Below are 19,469 nucleotides of genomic sequence, written 5' to 3' on the forward strand. Positions count from 1 at the left end.
GACTCCTATCTACCCAAACCTCCGATAACTAATACCCCCTGCCCCTCCCTTACTCTAACATCCCAGTTATCTTGAGCATAAAAAGAGTCCCTGCCTCACTAAGTTCACCCAGACCTCCTACACAACTCACCACATCAACTCAATTAAGCCCGTCAATGATAACCCAACTCACCTTTCTTGCATGCTTGTCAACTGCTGGTCGGCTGTCAGACATGCAACTGAATTATCAAAAACCATCCTCAGCGAGGCTATTGACATTGCCTTCCTCACTGAAACCTGGCTTAATGACCACTCAACAGCCATCCTTGACTTCATCACCCCCCACCCCAGCTACTCCATCATTAGACAAGACAGACCCGACAGAAAAAAGGAGGTGATCAAGCTATAATCCATAAGAATGAATTTCATCTCTCCCCTTTACAGAACAGGGATCACTTAACTTTTGAATACCTTGGGGGCGCTAGGTGGTGCGCGACGAAGATAGCTGCGCGCTTGTGAGGCTCTTGCCAGTCCGGGCGAAATAATCTCCATAAGTCCCATCCTGCCATGAAATAAAGTCCTGAAAATTAATGGCCACAGGAGAGAATCATCAAGACGACATCGCGGTGGAGTTTCGGAGCCACTGGCAGTCCGTATGACCTCCAGCGACCGCAGACTGCTCTCACGCCGAGGAGGGGCGACGGAGACCGGTGTCCTCAGGTGGCCAAAAAAACCAACGGGAGCCCGGGGCTGCACACTTGGGCTTGGGCCCCATCGCAAGTCGTGGAGTGAGCTGGGCAGCAGGTGAGCAAGACAGAAGCGTGTGCGGAGACCTGCTTGGGCCCCCCAGGCTGTTCATTTGAGGTGAGAAGTAACAGTGGGAAGGCGCGAACTGCGGGACACCCCCCCGGCCTGTGAATAGCTCCAGCGCTGATCCAGTGTGAAAGGCCCTGAGCAGGAGCGCTAGAGAGGAGCGCAGTGAGGCCCGGTGTGACTGCACGAAGCCGGAGTACTGTCATCGGTCCCTCCTGGTGCGAGTGGATGGAAGCAGAGGGACACGGGCATTAAGGCAGAGAGCACCATTGCGGGTCCTGTGCTGTCCCAGACGGCCGCTGTGTCTGCATAACCGGGGAGACTTTCCGCCATCTTGTGCGCCTGGCGGGCTTCGCGACGCACGCAGCTGATCCCAGTTAAGGAGGCTTGGGATATCCTGACGGCCACTGCCTCTCTATTGCGCGGAAATCGCTCCTCAATGGTGAACGTCACCTGCATGCCTGATGTCTGGATGCCAATGCTGAGCCCAACCTACAGACAGACATAGCCGCCATTTTGAAGCACCAGGCTTGGAGGAACTCGCTGCCCATGAGTATTCCTTCTGCTGCAGCAATATTTCCCCTTGTAACCCTAGGAGCCAGCGAGCCTTAAGAGAGTCATACAGAACATTGCAACCCTGTGCCACCTGGGTAAGATCCGCTTGTGAATTATATACTGACTGTACTACCGCCATATTATTATTATTATTATTTTGAAGCTTGTAAAGTGCGCGGCTACCCCCAACGGGGGTGTCCCGGCGCTGCAGACAGCAGGCTAAACAGTATGGTGGTAGCAGCTAAGGGCTGGCGAACAGCCAGGTTTTCAATTTGCTCCGGAACAGCGACTCTGAGAAAGTAAATCTAAGGTCTAAGGGGAGGCTGTTCCAGAGTTTAGCGGTCCCAACCGCGAAAGCTCGGCCCCCCATTCTGGACCGGCAAAAGCTCGGGGTAACAAGGAGGCGAAGATTGTTGGACCTAAGAGCTGTGGTCGAATGGACAACTTTGAGCCTTTTCCTCAGGTAGCCTGGGCCCAGTCCATTGAGGGCCCTAAATGCAAAGACCAGTGCTTTAAACTGAATGCGTTGGGTCACTGGCAACCAATGTAGCTTCCTCAAGTATGCAGTGACCGAGTGGCGGTAGGAGATATTGCCAATCAGTCTGGCAGCCGCATTTTGCACGATCTGCAGGCGATCGATTAGATAGTCTAGGGCGCCAACATATAAGCTGTTTGAGTAATCAAGATGTGAGGTAATCAGGGCGTGTATAATGGACCTGCAAGAGTCCAGGGGAAGATAAGGAAACATTTTCCTAATCATACGCAGCTTACCGAAGCAAGCTGCCGTAACTTTGTTGATATGAGTTTTGCACGATAGGGAGTTGTCAAATTGAAACCAGAAATTGCGAGCTGCTTGAACTGGTACCGGAGGAGGATTGAGCTCCGGTGGCCACCACAGTATGGCTGAAAGTGGAGATTTCTGATTGAAAAATAAGACCTCCCTCTTATCAGTATTAAGTTTGAGATTATTAGAGGTCATCCAAGAGGAGATGTTAATGAGGCAGTGGCGGAAATTAGCCAAACTACCGTCAGAGTGATCTCTAAAAGAAAATACAAGCTGAGTATCATCAGCATAAGATATCACTCTGAACCCCCAGGATTCAACCACTTTTGTCAGCGGAGCGAGGTACACATTGAGGAACAGTGGGCTCAATGCAGAGCCCTGCGGAACACCACAGAGCAGACATTTTTCTTCTGACTCAAAAGGTCGAAGAAAAACCTTCTGAGATCGCCCCGTAAGGAAGGATCTAACCCAGGCCAGTGGAGTACCCCCAATACCAATGTTGCGCAGACGGTCCAGCAGTATGTCATGTGACACAGTATCGAAAGCTGTGGACAGGTCGAGGAGGACCAACATGGCCTCCTCGCCCGCATCCACACACTCTCGAATAGACTCCGACACCTCTAGAAGTGCCGTCTCAGTGCTGAAACCTGGTCTAAAACCAGACTGAGAATCATGCAATAGTTGTTTGGCTTCAAGGTGTTCCGCCAACTGTTCCTGTTCTGCCTTCTCTAGAATTTTTGCTGGCTTGGGAAGGAGAGATATCGGTCGATAATTACTAAACAGAGATGGGTCAGCATCTGTCTTCTTAATAATTGGAACCAGCATGACCTGCTTCCACAAGGAAGGAAATTGGCCTATGCGTAGTGAGGTGTTCCAGATAGCAAGAAGTGGGCTTATCACCAGCGGAGAAAGTTTGCCAAACACCTGTGCTGGGGCAGGATCGAGAGGGGACCCGGATTTACACTGGTCATACAGAGTCAAGGCGGACTCCATAGTTAAGTTCTTAAATGAGACAAAGGTCTCTTCCTGCATGACATTAGAATCAGACGAAAGCCGAGCCCCATCTTGATTAAATGTAGATGAAATCTTGACAATCTTGTCGTGGAAGAAGTTAGAAAGGCCGTCGCATAAGGACTGACTGGGGGTAATCTGTGACATCAAGGCTGGGGGATTAGACAAATCCTTGATGATGTTAAATAGGGTTTTAGCTGAGTTTTCAGCGCTCTTAATTTTCTCTACAAAGAAATCCCTCATAGTGGTCCGTTTTAATTTGTGGAAACTCTTTAATGCAGCTTTGTAAGTGGTTTTTGCGTCAGAGTCATATGTCAGTCGCCATTTGCGTTCTAATTTTTTGCATCTACTCCTTTCCTCACGTAGAGTGGAGGAGAACCAGGGCGCAGACGGTCTTGACCTGGAAGAGGCAAGTGGTCGCAGTGGGGCAATGAGATCAATGGAGGAGGAGAGGGAGGTATTGAATTTGGCTACATCTGCATTCAGATCGCTAGAGGGCAGTCCTATCCGTTTAGAAAAGATAGGATCCAGGGCGGCACAGGTGACCTTGTGCCCTTTTCTCCCGAGATCCCTGCCTATTGCTGAGGGGCCATGTGATTGAGGTATAGTTAACTCAAGTGGAATGAGGTAATCATCCGACCAGGTAAGAGGAAGCGGGGGGTGGGTGATTAGCCCAGGGTGGTTAGAAAAAATTAGGTCGAGGGTGTGGCCAGCTAAATGTGTAGGACCCTGGACCAGCTGAGTCAGATTCAGCCCATACATAGTATCTAGCAGATTATTGGCCTGAGTGCATGTGGTATCATCAATGTGGAGATTGAAATATCCCAGCACCATGAAGTGCGTATGTTTAAGTGACAGGTCTGCAATCATGGTTACCAGTGTAGAGAGCGAGGCGGGAAGAGCGCATGGGGGTTGTACACCAAAACGCATGCTAGGATGACTGTGGAAGTATCCCAGATGGTAAAATACATGGCTTCAATGAGACCTAACTTAGTAATTTTCCTGGTAGTCATATTTAAATGAGACCGCAGAATAGCGGCGATACCCCCACCCGTCTTAGAGCCCTCCCGATTGATTCCCACAAAGCGATAGCCAGGAGGAGTAGCTAGGTGAATGTCAGGATTGGAGGAATCTTTTATCCAGGTCTCTGTTAGAAACAGGATATCCCAGGCATAAGTAAATGTAAAATTGATACTTGTATAGCGCACTACTCACCCGCAAGGGTCTCAAGGCGCTTGTACGAATACCGCTGTGGAACCCATCCTGGCTTTCCCTGTGAGGTGTCCACTCCTGGGCACCCCCAAGGTGGAGGCCAGGCATCCTTAGCGTTGTGGGGGCTGTTGTGGAGATTAAGCAAGCTATTGCCTAGAGTTGCAGAGTGGGACTCCATGATTGGAATAGGCACCGAGGCGCGAATTATCAGGTCCGTGGAATTTTTTAGCTCAAGACCCGCCAAGGCGGGGAATTGAACCCTGGTCCCGGGCTAGACCTCTGCATCAGGGACTGCCGCTCTAACCATTGAGCCATACTTCTCCAAGTAGAAAATGATAACCAAATATCACTGCCATGATGGGGGAGGGAGCGGCAATTAACCAATCCAGCCTTAAAAGTTGCAGGGCAACTAGCCGGTCTGGAGTTTCTGACTTGCAGGTTGGTCAATTTAGTGGAGGGTTCCAATACAAAGGAGCAATGTGAGCAGCTAAATAGCTGCCTATCCAGCCTAGAAGGGCAACACCGTATTACCGAGGTGCAAGCGCCGTGTCTCAGTCTTAGAAGCTGAGATCTGGGCCAGCAAATCCGGGTATTCAGGGGGCAGCCGTCAGAGTGGCTGGCGCTGGTCGCGGGCCAGGCGTGGACGGGCGCAGATGGGCTTGCCTTTGGCGCGCCAGTGGCGCGTCCGCTGCGCGCGTCCGCCGAGCGTCGCGAACTGCATGGGATTAAATAGGCTAGCCCGCTAACCCCTGACTCCACCCTCGCGACCAGAAGTGTAGCACGGTCGCCCTCCCTACCCTCCACAACAATCGGGCGAAGCCAGTGGTGGACCGGGGTAGGAGGGAAGGAGTGAGCGTTCAGGTTCAGGTAAGTGGTCAGCGTGCAAATGAGCATCAGTGCAAACGTGCAATTTTGAAAAGCAATTTAAAATGTCTAAAATGAAGCAGAACACTAGCAGCTAGCGCAACCAACCAACACAGTAGCGCGCGTCCGCTGCGTCTCCCGAACTGCAGGCAACTAAATAGGTAAATAACACAACAAGATTGGGTCAGAGCTATTTGCTGCCTGCACACTATTCCACTATGTTTAGTCTTGTATCTAGTACTCAGAAGCCTGTGCGTATAGGTCGAGGGCGTGACCCGTAAACACCCCCTAAAGTGTGATGCAAAACATCACATGCAATGAAAATAGCAAAGAGACCCGCACAAGGAAAGTTATACATACATTATATTTCTTGCTAGAGTATGCAATAGTATTTACAAATATACAGGATAAACGCTTTCCAAGAAGAAGTAAGGTCCAAGTCTTGAGAGTTATGAAGGAGGGCTTTTTATTCATGAACAAGCATGTCGAAGATTGGAACACCGTTAAATGCTGTACACTAGAGGAAAACTGAGAAGTCAGATTAAATACTTAAGGAACTAGGAGAAGGGATTTTGATTGTGCTTACATTGATGTATCTCGGTTCAAGCGACGCAAGCTCTATTTAACACAGCTCAACTGACCTTAGAGCACTGAAGAAGTCACAGTGGTGACGAAACGCGTTGGCTGCTAGCAATTTTTTGAATCTTCGACATGCTTGTTCATGAATAAAAAGCCCTCCTTCATAACTCTCAAGACTTGGACCTTACTTCTTCTTGGAAAGCGTTTATCCTGTATATTTGTAAATACTATTGCATACTCTAGCAAGAAATATAATGTATGTATAACTTTCCTTGTGCGGGTCTCTTTGCTATTTTCAGGCAACTGAATAGGCTAGCCCGCTAACCCCTGACTCCACCCTCGCGACCGGAAGTGTAGTGCGTTCGCCCTCCCTACCCTCCACAACAATCGCCCGCAGAGTGTAACACAATATTGGCTGCGGCCCCCCCAGCGAAGCTGCAAGACACGATGGGGTGGACAGACACAAAACAAACGAAAATCCCGTTCGAAGCACGGAGACCGCCCAGGAATGGAGCATCTGAACAAATGGACACGGAGACGGCAGAGCACCAAGAGGAAGACTGGAAAGCCCTGCTCCTCAGCATGAAGCAGAGTCTGACGTCCATTGATGCCAAAATGGACACCATGAACTCCAGGCTAGACTCCGTGGTGCACAAATTGGAACAACACAACGAGAGACTGAAAGAGGCGGAGACTAGGATTTCAGACCTGGAGGACAGAGCTAACGCTGCCAAGGATCGTGTCTCTCAAATGGACAAGCTTCTGAAAATAATAGCAGACAAAAATGAAGACTTAGAGGCTCGCTCACGCATGAACAATGTAAGAATCCTCGGCCTGGCGGAGTCAACCAACACAGGGCGCATGGAGGATTTCATAGAAAAGCCTGTTTGGGAAAGAAGCTTTCTCCGCTCACCTGACGGTGGAGAGAGCCCATAGATCTCTTGCCGAGGCCGGTGATTTTGTTAGGCTTCTTAACTATCGAGACACTGTTCTGCCCCTGGCCAGAGAGAAACAACGGGTTCCGTACGAAAACACCACCCTGGCATTTTTTCCAGACTTTACACAAAATGTGCACGAGGCCAGGCGTAAGTACAAGGCAGTGAAAAAGAAATTACAGACACTCAAAATCCTTTATGCAATATTATATCCGGCAAAGTTGAGAATCACACACTTGGAGAAGCAACACGTCTTTCAGACCCCCCAGCAGGTGGAAGATTTCCTCAGGCGTCACCGAAGAGTGGCATCCAGGGAGGAAGAAGCCCGACGATGCTCCAGATCTCAATCTCCGCTCTCCAACCCGGAATGAGGGCAGACATGAGCCTTACGTATAGTCCAGTCCGAACACACCATTCTGACGCTTTTAAACCTCTGATCTCTAGAAGATGACTGCACAGGACATCATAGACTTAATGGACTTGTCCAGACACTCCCCTCAATCCTACAGACTCTGCTTGCCTGCCATTGGCAGGGGACAGGTGGGTGGAAAAGGTGGGGGTGAAAAGGCACGAAGCGTGCCCCTAGCGCATCTCCAAGAGGGTGAGCCCCTCATAATATTTTCAGTCAGGGTTACATGTTGTGGTTTTTGGTAATGTACCTACACCTTAAGAGTTCTGGGGGGGTTGCAATGCTCGACAGTTTGGGGTTGTCCGTGTGGGGGGGGTCAAAGCCCAACCGAATGGTTCCAAATGCACTGTAGACTCACAAACAACCTAACTCTATCTTGTGAATTACACGAGGGAGGGGACATGGCAAACTTGACCCAGCAGGCACTAGATCTGCATTTATTAACCTGGAATGTCCGCGGATTGAACAATCCTAGGAAAAAAAGGCAGATACTAGGGTATTTAGATAGGTACCACGTCAGTATTGCCCTGCTGCAAGAGACGCACCTTCATCCAGGGCCCAATCCCCCATTTGCCCAAGATGGGCGTCACACCGATGCTTTGCATCATACTCTGGAAATTCACGCGGGTTGCCATTCTTGTTAGGAGAGGGGTGAGATTCGAACTGGGGGGGGTCAGAATCTGATTCGGAAGGCCGATACTGCCTCATATGGGGCAGGCTAATGAATAAAGATGTAACGATTGAAAACTATTGTCCACACACTCTTCTCTTGCTCTGGGGCAAGATACAAACAATAGGTTCCACGTATGTAATCTGGGGAGGGGATTTTAACACGACAATATGGCCTCAGAAAGATAGGTCGCAGGCCTCCCCTAAGCACTATAACAACACACAGAGAATGCTAAACGATTTGCTAGACATTAACTATTTATTAGACTATTGGAGATGCAGACACTCAACACTGCGAGAGGGCACACACTTCTCGGTGGTACACTCTTCGTGGTCTCGTCTGGAGTACCTGATCGTTTCTAAGGGTATGGCACACTGGCTGGCTAACGTCGAACACTTGGCACGCACACTCTCTGACCATTTCTCAGTGAAGTGTACTTTACAGATCCCGGTAGATCAGAACCCCTACATTAGCAGGCGCCTGAACCCCTTACATTTGCTTGATTCAGTTTTTAATGAGGAGACGGGTCAGAAGATTCAGAGTTTTTTTAGAAGAACATCACTGCGGAGGTCAGTCTCACTACAGTACGGGAAGCCTTCAAGGTCACAATGAGGGGGCTATGTATCTCCAAAGGGGGAGGTATTCTCAGGGACATCAGACGAGAGTTGGTCAGGCCGGAGCGAGACATCAAAACACTAGAGAGGAACATTGTGAACGATACGGGCACATAGGACCAAAGCCATGCTCAGAGACAAAATGACGCAATATGAAAATGCTGCTGACCGAGAGAGCAAATTCAGGGGGAAATATAACAGGGCTAGAATATATGGGGAAGGGAACCGCCTGGGCAAGGTTCTAGTGAATGCCGTGCGTCAACCCAAGTTCTCCAATTACATCGCAGAGATCCACGATTCACAGGGTAGGCCACACAGGAATCTGCCTGACCAACTGCGGACGTTTGTGGAGTTCTATCAGTACTTATACACCTCCCAGAGAGAGCTCCCCTTAGACCTGCCACTGTATTACGAAGACACGGCTTTGGCCTGGTTAGGGGACACGCAGACAAAATTCCTGAGACTGGAAATAGACGAGATAAAAGAGGCAATAATGGGGATGAAATCGGGACATGCGCCGGGGTCAGATGGCCTGTCCATCGATTTCTACAAAACGTATATAACACTCCTGGCCCCAATATTGAGGGGTGTCTTCTATGAAGCACTAGAAGAAGGGTGCCTTCCTAGAACTATGAGAGAAGCACAAATAGTGTCTCTGCTCAAACCGGATAAATCTCCTGTTCATTGTGAATCATACCGCATTCTCTCGTTATTAAACTGCGACAATAAAATACTCGCTAAGGTCTTTTCCAATAGACTGAGTCTACTGATGGAGCGCTTGGTGCTACCAGACTAAGTGGGCTTTATTCCGAACAGAGCCACGGCGCATAACCTGCGTACACTCATAGTGGTTGTGCAGGATATAGACCCAAATAGCTCCACAGTAGCGGTCTTCCTGGACGCTACCAAAGCGTTTGATTCTGTGGAGTGGGACTTCCTTCTCGGCACGCTGAGCTACATGGGAATGCCCCAGTCTTTTCTAAATTGGGTGAAACTCATATACATGAGCCCGATGGCCACGGTGCTGCTAAATGGTGCTCGGTCCCACAGTTTCAGCATCTCCAGGGGCACCAGGCAAGGCTGCCCTCTTTCCTTCATTCTATTTGACTTAGCAGTCGAACCCCTGGCGGCAAAAATACGAAAACACCACCATCACTAGTATACCCCTCCCGCCAGCTACTCATATCCTTATATGCGGACGATCTGACTCTATATATTAAAAAACCCCAGCACAATTTAACTCCGGTTCTCAGTGAAATTTCCAAATTTGGAGCCATCTTAGGGATCCAAATAAACTGGGCTAAGTCAGCGATTTTTCCGCTAACGGACAAAACTGTGGCTTACCCCTTAGACTACCCCATAGAATGGAAATCTGAGGATATTAAATACTTAGGCATACATATTTCCCGAGATAAGGAGGTGCTAATGCGCATGAATTATGGAATAGCTATAGAAAAAATCACTGGCAGTATACATAAATGGATATGCCTTCCCCTATCGATGGCGGGACGAATCTCCCTAATGAAAATGGTAATTTTGCCAAAATTATTATATCTCTTTATGAATATACCCTACCACCCGGGAAGGTTTTTTTTCAGCACACTTAACACACAACTTATATGCTTGATATGGGGAGGCAGACAAGCGAGGCTGCGGCTGAGCACACTAATGCTACCATATAACCAGGGTGGGTTTGGTTCGAAGTGCCTAACTTCGAGTACTACTACTATTGTGCCCAAGCACATTTCGCCTCTTACTGGTTTCACCCCCTCCTCCTTTATGCCGCACCTTGCAGTAGAGGACGGTTATATGGCCCCGGTTCCTCCCGCTGGCTACATGTTTGTAGAGGTAAAGGAGCGAGGCAAAGACCCATCTACGGTGGACTGCACCAGTATCGCCTGGCGCAGAATCACCCACAAATTGCAAGCCCCAATGATATACTCCCCCAGACTTCCACTACTCTGCGGCCCACTGCTGCAAGTCACCAGTGAAGTGATGTGAAAAACGACTGTTGGAAGCACTGCACTATACCACATGGGGAGACCTATATGTGGGAGGGAACTTTCGATCTAGGGAACATTACTTTGGGGTACACCCCCCTTCCACCATGGACTTGTTTCTGTCCATAAGAATCCAGCAGAGTGTCAAAGCCGCCACTCCGGATTTCCCTGAAGAACCTCCTATTCTAGCCCCTTTACACTCTCCAGAGACGTCCTCCGCTTGATCAATGACGTGGACGGCAGAGAGGATGTTGACATCCTCTTGACCTTAGACGTGGAAGCCTTGTACACGAACATCCCGCAACAGGCAACCCTGGAGGCCGTTGAGTCCACTTTGAGGTTGGAAGAATGGTCTTCCCCGACCCCGATCTCCTTCATTATGGAACTGGCCAACATAGCTCTAATGGAGAATTTTTTCAAATATGAGTCACAGTTATACCACCAGATCCGCGGAACCTCGATGGGATCCACGTTTGCACCGAGCTTGGCCTGTATATACATGGCCACCTTCGAGAAATACTTCATCTACTCATCTGATCACAACCCGTTCCTCGAAAACCTCACCCTTTGGCGTCGCTATATCGACGATATTTTGGTTTTCTGGAAAGGCGACCGGTCCAGCTGTGATGCCTTCTGCACATCGATCAATCTCCAGGATCCATTTCTGAAATTCACGGGCACACTATCTGAACACTCTCTACCCTTCTTGGATCTGACTATCCAGCTGACTCCCACAGAAATCACTACCACCCTCTACAAAAAAGAGACCGACAGAAATAGCCTCCTTCTATATAACAGCCACCACACTAGGGCCTTGAGGGACAACCTGCCGTTCGGCCAATTTCTGAGGCTCCGCAGAAACTGCACCTTGGTAACGGACTACAAACAAGAAGCCACTACCCTGCAACATAAACTCCAGGACAGGGGTTACCCGACAAGACTACTGAAACAATCGGTGAAGAGAGCGCTGAATAATAACAGAGATTCTCTCCTGGAAACCCACACTAAGGAGACAGAGGATATCATCTCCTGTGTTACCTCCTACACAAAAAACTCCACGTTCATTAAAAAAACAGTGAACTCTCACTGGGGTATCTTGAACTCGGCAGGTTTGGACATCCCCCGCCCCAGGTTTGCCTTTAAAAGAACAACCAATCTTAAAGACACTCTGATCCATACTCGACCAAAGAAGACGAGTACTCGTCCTCAGAACACTCTCTGGGATTTGCCCCCAGTTGTGGGCCACCTCCGATGTGGCACGTGTGTCGTATGTCCCCAGTCAACACAAGGTAAATCCATAGTACTGTCTGATACCTTCACTTGGCACTTCAACAAACACACGAACTGTAATAGCTGCAAGTGCATCTATATGCTGACCTGTCCATGTAGGTTAAATTACATCGGAATGACAATGCGTACTGTGAAATTGCGCATTATGGAACACAACAGCAACATCCGCTGTCTGAAGACACATACTCGTCTATACGAACATTGCAAGCAACAAGGCCACCATGCTGAGCGCATACAATGGACTGTTCTTGAATGCCATCCTTCAATCAACCAACAGGCCCTTTACAGAATCGAACAGCGATGGGTGCATCGTCTACAAACAGACACACAGGGACTTAATGATTCCGTCCCCTGGAATATGCTAACCAGATAAACTATACTTGTGTGGCCGCACTCACAGTATAAGTTATACTATCATCCCTTCGATGATTTACCAAACCAATACATTTCTTGAGCTAACCCTTATTACATTATACTGTTCCAAGATGGCGCCCGTGCAGGGATACTAATGTAGGCAACCCGCCTCTCTGGTCCGCCTATCCAAGATACTTTGGATTTTTGATCTGGGTATCTTGGGTCCACCGCCCAATAATAGGCTCCGGGTGGAATCTTGGACCCCAGATAATAAAGATCTATAGATCCTATGTTCACCGATTAATTCCCGAGGGGGATTAAGCCCCCCATCATTATAGAAAGTTGGACGCCTTAATTCACTTGAGTCCACCATGTCCTCGAATTAGATCCACATACACAATTTGAACACAATAATTCTCATATCTTGCCGGTAAAACCCTTAAACCCTAATCGAGTGACACTATCCCCACTCGTTTCCACCGGTTTAGCCCGTTCTAACATGGCGCATAACCAGGGCGCTAACGACTCCTTCGCCCTCGCCCGGGTCCCCCACCCTCTCCTTGCTCGTCACACCGTTGAACCCGATTGGCCGCATCGCCCAGCAACGAGCCATTGGCCACGCCCACCTACGGCGATCTCGGACTTCCGCATTTAAGGCAGACCGGCACCACTACACACTGCCGGCTGTCCTGTGAACCGAATTTCGCCGAGGTGGGGCTAGGTGCCTACAAGCATTGGCCTCGAGTTCACAAGGTAAGGTGGGGAGACGTGTCTTGTGGGGCTGGACCGCGGTATTATCCGCACCTCGGATTTCCCGGCGAAGTTGTTTGGGGTCTCGTCCCTGGTGCCCCGGGGGTGCTTGGGGGCTACTCTTGCCTTGGGTTTTTGCCGCGGTGGTGTCCTGCTGGGCGCCGTCGGGCAGGGGACTCACACGGTGCCTCCCTGGGAGCATTTCCTGGATCTAAGTGTGGTCGACAATTCCTGCAGCAGGCTGGATGGGTGTGTACTCTGGGTGGCATACAGCGTTGCCGTCCAGGGCCCGATTGGTGCCCGCAGTATCATCACCCCCGCGGCTACCTTGCTCAGGTGGCGTGCCCCCCGGGCTTTCTCGGGGGCCGGGACTGAGCCCCACACGGTTTGTTGGCCAGCCCGTTCCACCACCACCACTTCTCTCTGTCCTACAAACCGGGACCATTTAACCTTGTCCACCCCTTACTTATCACCCCTTTCATCCAGGTAATTACCTAGCAGCTCAAGCCCCACAAGGACAGTCTGTGGGGACCGTCTACCAGGGATTGAGGGTAAGATCCCAACATTCTAACAGCACACCCTTGGGTCCTCATCCCTCATCCCCCTCCCTCGTGGTCCTGATGACATGTATGGCGTCTCACTCAGTAATTAATTAACCAACCCCCTGCAATTGACATACGAATTAGTAGCAAGCAATGGGTTGAGTACACAATGTATAGTTAATTGTTTTAATTAAGCATGTCAATATATGGCACCCACTATGTCTCTCTCTCCCACCGTTCATTTATGTGACCCCACTGAGCTACGACACACGCTTGGGTCAAGGGTCTTTCCCTCTCTTTGCATACAGAACTGACCTACATAGCTTATATGAGGCTGCGGAGAATGATTATCCTTTATTTTTCTCCTAGGGCGGGATTCCACGCAGGATACCACCCTGACTTGGTAAACTGACCACGCAGGTTGTATATAACACACCTTTCAGCCCGGATGGGTTTGTTATGAGTTTATGAGCACGTTTAGGTCCTGAAGAATTGCCAATATGGCATGAAACATGTTGACCACACTATAGGTGAGGGTTGAATGAAGCCAAACTACGTTACTTTTGAGCTTCGGTACCCCTCCCTTCACTATTTTAACAAGGCAGTTAGCCACATGAATAAAGTTGTCTGAGTGGACTATACTTACCTTTTTTATTACCCCTTCACGCTCACTACTCCACCTTATAGGTCCCTCACACACACTCAACCAACGGCCAGGAACAAAAGAACTCCACTAAAGTGTAGCACTCCGTGCTACCCGTCAGGCATTGCAGCGCCAGCCTGACGCTGGAGCAGGAGGCCAATGATGAGACAAAACAACCATCTGGTAGGATGACAACAGTCGTCCAGCCTTTTAGTTGTGTGAGGCATCCTAAGTTCCGATAAGGGATTACCTTGATTCCCTGACATTCCTACACATATCCATTCAGTGAGAGAGAGACTTCCTCGAGCCTTATAATCACTACCTTCTGGGGAACTTTGTACATTATTTGGTTATTAGTTCATAGGACACGTACACTGGACCCCTATAAATATTGTCCTCATTTTGTCCCCCTTTGTTGTTAAATAGAATTGCGTGGGTTGCCCCCACGGGACTTCCAGGTTACCAACAGTGATACTTTCTCACTGCTTTGGCCCATTTTATGATCAAAAATACTGAGAAGACCAGATTCACAGCCTTGGCTTCTCTGGTTAGCATATATTCCTAACCCCGGCCACCCGTCACCAACATGGAAGATGTACCGGGCCTTAGTTTTGATGAGGACGCCATAGATGAAGCCTTAAGAACAGTGCCACCCTTACTTAACAATCCAACTGCCTCTGCCTCTGGCACTTCCAATGATGAATGGTTGATGCTGACTGAGATGAAGAAAGAACTAATAAGGATTACCATACATGGCATAATGATGACAGAATACCTTAGGAGCAATATAGCCCCACAGGGACTAGTCGTGAACATCATTCCTAGGCTCTTCCTAGAAGACAAACAATTTAAAGTTGACTGGTGCCAGGTGTCATGGAAATGCACCAAAGATTTACTTTTCCTAATCACACAAACGGCGAAACGACTATCTGATGCCTTATTGGACAAAATTTCGGCTTTAGAGGCCACAATGAAGAGTACTGTCAACAAAAACAACAAAGCCGCCTTCACCACCAAGTTAGCTGAAATCAATCAGGAAATGGCGGATCTTCATGAATATCTCCTGAAACAAAAAACGACAAAACTTCAGAAAGATATTACAAAGTTTGAAAAGGAGAGAGTATATCCTTACCTAAGAGATGGTTTCAAAGGGAAAAAGACCAACGATTCCTCTGACGACAACTCGGACGATAACAATAGACGAGGCTCCACGAGTAGTGACTCAAGTGGAGGCTACCCCCCAAAAAATAATCGGTTCCACAACACCCTAACTGGCAACAAGGCTACCAACAAGGTCCAATGTTTCATGGCCCACCACATATGACACCTCCATGGCAGTACCCCTTCTTCCCACAGGGCCCACCGCAATTTTACCCTTTGAACCCGCCACCTTTTCAAGGCAGAGGTTGGGGCAGAGGAAGAGGGCGAAAACGAGGCGGACAGAAAGGGGTACAGTGGCAAGACCAGCCGACACCACAGACCACGATAGTAACCAGGAGCATCACCTCTAGGCGGAGAAGAGTCTAATTGTCAACCTTTCAAATAAAGTTTTGACTCCAACGGAGAAGAGCCTCTTGGAAAAGGGCCTCGGGTTTGTCCCGACCCCTACCCCAGACAGTTTCCAAGAGATGATCGAAATAAGACAACTTTTCAGAAAGATACGCTTACGGGCCTTCTTTGACGACAAACCCGAGCCGACGAGCCAAGACACCGGATTAAGGAAACCCTCAACCTTTACCCCCACGGATGGTATGGTCCCCCCTGAGGTTCTGACATTCGAGCGAGCGGTCCTTGCTAGCCTTAAGAAAAAACCTCACATCGACCAATTTCAAAACCTGACGAATGCGGAGAGACAAGCCTCTATCACTTTAGGCAATGATGACACCATTGTCATCAAACAAGCAGATAAGGGGGGTGCCACGGTCATCCAAAACTATGATGATTATGACCGAGAATGCAGACGACAACTGTCCAACAACACCCACTACAGACCCCTCACTGTGGATCCAACGAAACGGCTGACGACTGCCATCATGAGTCTAGTGATCGAGGGTGAAACGAATGAATGGATCACTAAGAAGGAAGCAGACTTCCTCATTACAACGGAACCAGTCACACCCTACTTCTATACCTTTCCCAAAATTCATAAGGGTACCACTCCTGTCCCGGGGAGACCCATCGTCTCCAGAATAGGGTCTCTTCTGGAGCCATTGTCCCAATTTTGTGATGTGTTTCTACAATCTCTGGTGAAGAAAATTCCATCCTATCTCCAGTACACCAGAGACGTCCTCCGCTTGATCAATGACGTGGACGGCAGAGAGGATGTTGACATCCTCTTGACCTTAGACGTGGAAGCCTTGTACACAAATATCCCGCAACAGGCAACCCTGGAGGCCGTTGAGTCCACTTTGAGGTTGGAAGAATGGTCTTCCCCGACCCCGATCTCCTTCATTATGGAACTGGCCAACATAGCTCTAATGGAGAATTTTTTCAAATATGAGTCACAGTTATACCACCAGATCCGCGGAACCTCGATGGGATCCACCTTTGCACCGAGCTTGGCCTGTATATACATGGCCACCTTCGAGAAATACTTCATCTACTCATCTGATCACAACCCGTTCCTCGAAAACCTCACCCTTTGGCGTCGCTATATCGACGATATTTTGGTTTTCTGGAAAGGCAACCAGTCCAGCTGTGATGCCTTCTGCACATGGATCAATCTCCAGGATCCATTTCTGAAATTCACGGGCACAATATCTGAACACTCTCTACCCTTCTTGGATCTGACTATCCAGCTGACTCCCACAGAAATCACTACCACCCTCTACAAAAAAGAGACCGACAGAAATAGCCTCCTTCTATATAACAGCCACCACACTAGGGCCTTGAGGGACAACCTGCCGTTCGGCCAATTTCTGAGGCTCCGCAGAAACTGCACCTTGGTAACGGACTACAAACAAGAAGCCACTACCCTGCAACATAAACTCCAGGACAGGGGTTACCCGACAAGACTACTGAAACAATCGGTGAAGAGAGCGCTGAATAATAACAGAGATTCTCTCCTGGAAACCCACACTAAGGAGACCGAGGATATCATCACCTGTGTTACCTCCTACACAAAAAACTCCACGTTCATTAAAAAAACAGTGAACTCTCACTGGGGTATCTTGAACTCGGCATGTTTGGACATCCCCCGCCCCAGGTTTGCCTTTAAAAGAACAACCAATCTTAAAGACACTCTGATCCATACTCGACCAAAGAAGACGAGTACTCGTCCTCAGAACACTCTCTGGGATTTGCCCCCAGTTGTGGGCCACTTCCGATGTGGCACGTGTGTCGTATGTCCCCAGTCAACACAAGGTAAATCCATAGTACTGTCTGATACCTTCACTTGGCACTTCAACAAACACACGAACTGTAATAGCTGCAAGTGCATCTATATGCTGACCTGTCCATGTAGGTTAAATTACATCGGAATGACAATGCGTACTGTGAAATTGCGCAATATGGAACACAACAGCAACATCCGCTGTCTGAAGACACATACTCGTCTATACGAACATTGCAAGCAACAAGGCCACCATGCTGAGAGCATACAATGGACTGTTCTTGAATGCCATCCTTCAATCAACCAACAGGCCCTTTACAGAATCGAACAGCGATGGGTGCATCGTCTACAAACAGACACACAGGGACTTAATGATTCCGTCCCCTGGAATATGCTAACCAGATAAACTATACTTGTGTGGCCGCACTCACAGTATAAGTTATACTATCATCCCTTCGATGATTTACCAAACCAATAAATTTCTTGAGCTAACCCTTATTACATTATACTGTTCCAAGATGGCGCCCGTGCAGGGATACTAATGTAGGCAACCCGCCTCTCTGGTCTGCCTATCCAAGATACTTTGGATTTTTGATCTGGGTATCTTGGGTCCACCGCCCAATAATAGGCTCCGGGTGGAATCTTGGACCCCAGATAATAGAGATCTATAGAGCCTATGTTCACCCGATTAATTCCCGAGGGGGATTAAGCCCCCCATCATTATAGAAAGTTGGGCGCCTTAATTCACTTGAGTCCACCATGTCCTCGAATTAGATCCACATACACAATTTGAACACAATAATTCTCATATCTTGCCGGTAAAACCCTTAAACCCTAACCGAGTGACACTATCCCCACTCGTTTCCACCGGTTTAGCCCCGTTCTAACATGGCGCATAACCAGGGCGCTAACGACTCCTTCGCCCTCGCCCGGGTCCCCCACCCTCTCCTTGCTCGTCACACCGTTGAACCCGATTGGCCGCATCGCCCAGCAACGAGCCATTGGCCACGCCCACCTACGGCGATCTCGGACTTCCGCATTTAAGGCAGACCGGCACCACTACACACTGCCGGCTGTCCTGCGAACCGAATTTCGCCGAGGTGGGGCTAGGTGCCTACAAGCATTGGCCTCGAGTTCACAAGGTAAGGTGGGGAGACGTGTCTTGTGGGGCTGGACCGCGGTATTATCCGCACCTCGGATTTCCCGGCGAAGTTGTTTGGGGTCTCGTCCCCGGTGCCCCGGGGGTGCTTGGGGGCTACTCTTGCCTTGGGTTTTTGCCGCGGTGGTGTCCTGCTGGGCGCCGTCGGGCAGGGGACTCACACGGTGCCTCCCTGGGAGCATTTCCTGGATCTAAGTGTGGTCGACAATTCCTGCAGCAGGCTGGATGGGTGTGTACTCTGGGTGGCATACAGCGTTGCCGTCCAGGGCCCGATTGGTGCCCGCAGTATCATCACCCCCGCGGCTACCTTGCTCAGGTGGCGTGCCCCCCGGGCTTTCTCGGGGGCCGGGACTGAGCCCCACACGGTTTGTTGGCCAGCCCGTTCCACCACCACCACTTCTCTCTGTCCTACAAACCGGGACCATTTAACCTTGTCCAGCCCTTACTTATCACCCCTTTCATCCAGGTAATTACCTAGCAGCTCAAGCCCCACAAGGACAGTCTGTGGGGACCGTCTACCAGGGATTGAGGGTAAGATCCCAACATTCTAACAGCACACCCTTGGGTCCTCATCCCTCATCCCCCTCCCTCGTGGTCCTGATGACATGTATGGCGTCTCACTCAGTAATTAATTAACCAACCCCCTGCACTTGACATACGAATTAGTAGCAAGCAATGGGTTGAGTACACAATGTATAGTAAATTGTTTTAATTAAGCATGTCAATATATGGCACCCACTATGTCTCTCTCTCCCACCGTTCATTTATGTGACCCCACTGAGCTACGACACACGCTTGGGTCAAGGGTCTTTCCCTCTCTTTGCATACAGAACTGACCTACATAGCTTATATGAGGCTGCGGAGAATGATTATCCTTTATTTTTCTCCTAGGGCGGGATTCCACGCAGGATACCACCCTGACTTGGTAAACTGACCACGCAGGTTGTATATAACACACCTTTCAGCCCGGATGGG

At 49.3% G+C, this 19,469-nt stretch overlaps 1 protein-coding gene across 2 annotated transcripts in view; it reads left to right on the forward strand.

The window, feature by feature from the left end:
- The window catches only part of PRKG2 (protein kinase cGMP-dependent 2), a 1,208,151-nt gene that overhangs the window by 956,365 nt on the left and 232,317 nt on the right, over window positions 1-19,469 (forward strand). The window lies entirely within an intron of this gene.

Source organism: Lissotriton helveticus, chromosome 2_1 (genome assembly GCF_964261635.1).
Source record: "Lissotriton helveticus chromosome 2_1, aLisHel1.1, whole genome shotgun sequence".
In the NCBI taxonomy this organism is placed as follows: domain Eukaryota; kingdom Metazoa; phylum Chordata; class Amphibia; order Caudata; family Salamandridae; genus Lissotriton; species Lissotriton helveticus.